The sequence below is a fragment of the Sesamum indicum genome, linkage group LG16 (genome assembly GCF_000512975.1).
Source record: "Sesamum indicum cultivar Zhongzhi No. 13 linkage group LG16, S_indicum_v1.0, whole genome shotgun sequence".
NCBI lineage: Eukaryota > Viridiplantae > Streptophyta > Magnoliopsida > Lamiales > Pedaliaceae > Sesamum > Sesamum indicum.
The window spans coordinates 3,903,698-3,909,718 of record NC_026160.1 but is presented as its reverse complement, the minus strand read 5'-3'; the positions used below and the strand labels follow the sequence as shown (position 1 = coordinate 3,909,718).

At 36.7% G+C, this 6,021-nt stretch overlaps 1 long non-coding RNA gene across 1 annotated transcript; it reads left to right on the top strand.

Moving 5' to 3' along the window:
- On the top strand, positions 2,588-5,453 carry LOC105178713. The gene is made up of 3 exons (XR_002288421.1): positions 2,588-3,081; positions 3,948-4,767; positions 4,890-5,453. It is a non-coding gene; the product is annotated as an uncharacterized LOC105178713 (long non-coding RNA).

The window sequence follows — 6,021 nt, the reverse complement described above, 5'->3', positions numbered from 1 at the left end:
AAATAGAGTTGGAATGTCTCTGCTTCCACTCAATCATAGGAGTTCTTGTGAAATCATATTTGTTTGCCAAAACGCCACCCAATTGATCCTTATAAGTTTAACGTGGGACAGTGCATCATTTTGAAAAATTCAAAGGCCCTTCCCTTTAGAAATTTCTTTTACCATGAAAAAAAAAATGAAGAAAGAATAGCAAGAAAAAGGAAGACTACATCTACTCCGCTGGTTTAGGTCACTTAGTAACTGGGTAACTTCATCACAAATGTTGTTATTCACGTAAAACGGTGACTAGAGCCATGAGTATGCAAACCACTTTAGGTAAAATGTTTTTTGGTTGAGTAACCGGGTGCCTTCACCACAAGTGTTGTCATTCGCGTCAAAAGACCGAAATACGGCCTAAAGAACGTAGTCACGGGCAAAAACAAAGAAAAAAGAAAGAAAATAAAAGCCATGACAACAAAAGGGGAAGAAAAAAGGGAAAAAAAATGGCCAAAGAAAAGAATGAACAAAAGTCGTCCCAACTTATGCAGAAATAAGGAGATAAAGGGTATTGTGTTGAAGCAACGAGTATGGTGACATTTAGAAACCTATGATTTTGTGGAAGCTTGATTGTTCTACTCTCTACTTGGCGAGACAAAGTGTTGTGATGTGATTGGCCTCTTACCCTCATTATGATAAGTTAGCGTTTGCATAACGTATTGCGGCATTTGTGTTTTGAGATTATCTGCATATGGGTTATAGGTTACCTTTGTTGTTACGGAATATTAGCACAATGTTGAGATCATATTTTTTGCAGTGTCGGACTTTTGCTTGAGGACAATAATTGTTTAAGTTTGGGGAGTTTGATAAGCTTAGTTTTACATATTTATAATAGCGGAAAATAGTATTTTGTTGTGCGGAAGGCAATAACTTAAAAAAAATTGCAATAGTCATTTCCTTCTATTTTTGGTTTATATCTAAAAAATGTCGTATTTTTTTATGGCTATCTGAAAATCCCGTGTAGAAGCCTTTATTTAGACTTTATATGACTACTATTTTTGGTTGGGAGGTGATAGATTCTGACCATGATATTATTTTACCAATATAACTCACAATAATTATTCTAAAAATGTTTAAATGCTATATTATTATGGTTGTCTTTTATTTTATGGATTATTCCTCTTAGATGACCATATCAGCACAGGGTAAATATAACCTCTCAAAGCTACATGAAATATACAATTTGGCTAAGAGATGTTTCGTGGTGGCATTCCTAAGAAGGATGGAAAAATTGACTGTGCTGAAGACTCTTTCAGCAGGCAAGGCAAACATTTTTTAATGTATCAGGACAACTGCAGGTGGAAACATATGCATGTGCGCTCAGTCATGTGTATACCTTCAGGCCAACATGTCGAGTATTGCCTGCGTGTCTGAAAGAGTGGTTATTCAAAGTATCCATGTCTCATCCTATACCATTAACATTCTAAGTTGTAATGTACTTTGACTTTACAAATGGATGGATTTGACCAGACAGTTAATATGAAGGTTATCATGGCAACTAACCGAGCTCACACTTTGGACCCTGCCCTCCTATGTCTGGGAAGACTTGATCGTAATACTGAGTTCCCTTTGCCAGATAGATGTCAGAAGAGGCTCGTCTCTCAGGTGAATCTCGAAGATCATCTACTATTTGACGTTTGCTGGTTCTTAAAGTAAACAAAACTGTTCTCACATCTCACTCATAAAAAGAAGTCTCAATCCAATGGTATTGTTTGCACTGCTAAAATGAATTTAAGTAATGAGTTAGATTTGGAGGATTATGTGTCTCGACCATATAAAATCCGTGCAGCTGAGGTCAGTGATTTTGCTCACTTTTTCCACATTCATACAGCAAGAAATATAGTTACTTATTTACAATTTTATATGCTAGAGACCTCTTCCTCTCATATCTGCCACGAATCCCCCCTATTTGACGCCATCTTATTTGAAGCTAATTTTTTTCTCATAATTATTTTGGTAGGATTGATTACCTTGAGAAGAACAACATGTTATTTGATACACCTCTAAGCACTCTCTCCATTGTATGCTGCACTTTAACTTGAATAAAGTCTATGACGTAGTAAAAATTTTGTGTATATACATATATGTGATATTAACTGCTTTATGACTCATACTCAAATATTGGAACTCATATCATTCTTCCTATCAAGTGTTGACAATTGAATTTCATTTATCTTTCATCTTGCAGATGAAGAGGAAGCTGCCGAAAGTTAATCGGGCTCTGGCAGCCCGACTTCTTGAGGAGGAGGAAGAGCTGAATGTGAATAAGGGAGCTCATGATGCAGATGTTCAGAAAACATCAAAGAAAAAGAAAGGCCTCACCAGTGAAGTCCTCAAAGATGAGAGGTTTACAGCTATGTTTGAAAATAAGGTATTTCATAGAGGTTCTGTTTATGCAAAAAACTTGCTTTTCTTGATTGCTGCTGTTAGTTATGATCAACCATGTAGTACCTTGTTCCCAGGGATTTGTGAAATAGTTGGAACTTTAATAACCCCTAGACAGTAAGTAATATAGAGACATAGAGACATGTGAAAATGCACAAGAAATGATAATCATTATACATATCTTTAGCGCAAAGAATCAATTTTGAGAGCAATGAGATACAGATATATCTCACAGGCTTGAGTATTAACCACCTTTATCCTCTGAAATAGCTCTCAAATTAGCGTGACAACCTTTTGAATAGTACACGAATGTATTGGGTCGAAAGATTCATTAATGATGATGGAATCACTTTTGGACTCGTACTCACAACATATGTATTGGAATTTGTTTACGTCCAAACAGCAGCCAAATTATGTGTCGTTTCTTGACACGGCTTGCAGGACTTTGTGGTTGATGAATTCTCAAACGAATACCTGGCTTTGCACCCAATGCCATCAACAACAAAAAAAGCCATCTTTGCTGGAGGAGCATTTTGAAGCTGTTGAAGAAGAGGATGAAAAGGCTATTGGTGGTTCTGATCCATCAGCAGCGAGTGAATTGTCAAAAGATGAGCATTAAAACACAAAGGCCAAATCCAAGAAAAAAGTACAAGCTCCTAGGTGAGACACATGTTTTCATTTGGACAACAGGAACAAAATTTCGTTCTTTGTGCATGCAAAAGTCATCACATAAAAACAAGTTCAGAGTGCACATTTACCTAATCAAGTCTTCAATATCATGTCATATCTGCAGATTTTTCGAAGTGAAGGATAAATGGCAAAAGAAGGGTTTTCTAAAAACCCCTCATTTTAAAAAGAGAGATGAAAAACCAACAGAGGGGTTGGGGTTTAGTACCACTGGCAGAGGGTTTATTACTCGGGTTGATGGAAGCCAAGATGTGTTTCTTTCATCAATCAGCACATCCAGGAGAAGCGGTGTTGGAGGTGGATGCGACACAAAAATCCAAGAAAGAAAACCCCACTAGTAAAAACCCTCAAAACTACTGTTCGCCTCCCACCATCAAACCCCATCCATACCCACATGTTTCCACTTCTCGATTTTTTTTGTTTCTTTTATTTAGGGTTTGAAAAGCCACAACACTAGAGAGGAAACGGCAAGAAAAAAGGAAAAGAAATTGACCGTTTTAGGGAACTTGAGGGGGGAATTGTTGGTTGCTTGGTTTATTGTTATTTTTGTGATAATTACTTTGGTAGGATTGATTAACTTGAGAAGAACAAGATGGTAATGCTAGATGATTTAGTTATTGATCAAAATCGATAAACTTACTCTAAGCACTCTCTCCGTTGTTCGCTGCACTTTTAACTTTAATAACATTTATGACATAGTAAAGATTTTGTGCATATACATGTATGTATATATTAATGTAATTTCAACTGCCTTATGACTCATACTTAAATATTGGAACTCATATCATTCTTCCTATCAAGTGTTTAGAATTCAATTTCATTTATCTTTCATCCTGCAGATGAAGAGGAAGCTGCCGAAAGTTAATCGAGCTCTGGCAGGCCGACATCTTGAGGAGGAGGACGAGCTGAATGAGAATAAGGGAGCTGATGATGCAGATGTTCAGAAAACATCAAAGAAAAAGAAAGGTCTCACCAGTGAAGTTCTCCAAGATGAGAGGTTTACAGCTATGCTTGAAAATAAGGTATTTCATAGAGCTTCTGTTTATGCAAAAAACTTGCTTTTCTTGATTGCTGCTTTTAGTTATGATCAACCATGTAGTACCTTGTTCCCAGGGATTTGTGAATAGTTGGAACTTTAATAACCCCTGGACAGTAAGTAATATAGAGACTGTGAAAATGCACCAGAAATGATAATCATTATACATATCTTTAGCGCAAAGAATCAATTTTGAGAGCAATGAGATATCTCTCAAATTAGCGTGACAGCCTTTTGAATAGTACACGAATGTATTGGGTGGATTTTATTTGATGATTAATGTACAAAGATTCATTAATGATGATGGCATCACTTTTGGACTCGTACTGATAACATATGTATTGGAATTTGTTTACGTCCAAACAGCAACCAAATTATGTATCTTTTCTTGACACCGCTTGAAGGACTTTGAGGTTGATGAATTCTCAAACGAATACCTGACTTTGCACCCAATGCCATCAACAACAAAATATGCCATCTTTGCTGGAGGAGCATTTTGAAGCTGTTGAAGAAGAGGATGAAAAGGCTATTGGTTGTTCTGATGCATCATCATCGAGTGAATTGTCAGAAGATGAGCATGAAAACACAAAGGCCAAATCCAAGAAGAAAGTACAAGCTCCTAGGTGAGACACATGTTTTCATTTGGACAGCAGGAACAAAATTTCGTTCTTTGTGCATGCAGAAGTCATCAAATAAAAATGCACATTTACCTAATCAAGTCTTCAATATCATGTCATATCTGCAGATTTCGAAGTGAAGGATAAATGGCAAAAGAAGGGTTTTCTAAAAACCCCACGAAAACAGAGAGGAAAAACCAACTGAGGTGTTGGGGTTTAGTACCACTGGCAGAGGGTTTATTACTCCGGTTGATGGAAGCCAAGATGTGATTCTTTCATCAATCAGCAGACCCAGGAGATGCGGCGTTGGAGGTGGATACGACACAAAAATCCAAGAAAGAAAACCCCACTGGTAAAAACCTACTGTTTGCCTCCCACCATCAAACCCCATCCATACACACATGTTTCCCCTTCTCGATTTTTTTTGTTTCTTTTATTTAGGGTTTGAAAAGCCAGAGCAGTTGAGAGGAAAGGGCAAGAAAAAATGAAAAGAAATTGATTGTTACAGGGAACTTGAGGGGGGAATTGTTGGTTGCTTGGTTTGCTGTTACTGCTAATTTTTTTGTGATAATTACTTTGGTAGGATTGATTAACTTGAGAAGAACAAGATGGTAATGCTAGATGATTTAGTTATTGATCGAATTCGATAAACTTACTATAAGCGCTCTCTCCATTGTACGCTGCAGTTTAACTTGAATAAAGTTTATGACGTGGTAAAGATTTTGTGTATATACATATATGCATATATTTATGCAATTTCAACTGCCTTATGACTCATACTTAAATATAAACTCATATCATTCTTCCTATCAAGTGTTGAGAATTCAATTTCATTTATCTTTCATCCTTCAGATTAACAGGAAGCTGCCAAAAAATAATCGGGCTCTGGCAGCCCGACTTCTTGAGGAGGAGGAAGAGCTGAATGAGAATAAGGGAGCTGATGATGCAGATGTTCAGAAAACATCAAAGAAGAAGAAAGGTCTCACCAGTGAAGTTCTCAAAGATGAGAGGTTTACAGGTATGTTTGAAAATAAGGTATTTCATAGAGGTTCTGTTTATGCAAAAAACTTGCTTTTCTTGATTGCTGCTGTTAGTTATGATCAACCATGTAGTACCTTGTTCCCAGGGATTTGTGAAATAGTTGGAACTTTAATAACCCCTGGACAGTAAGTAATATAGAGACATGTGAAAATGCACAAGAAATGATAATCATTATACATATCTTTAGCGCAAAGAATCAATTTTGAGAGCAATGAGATA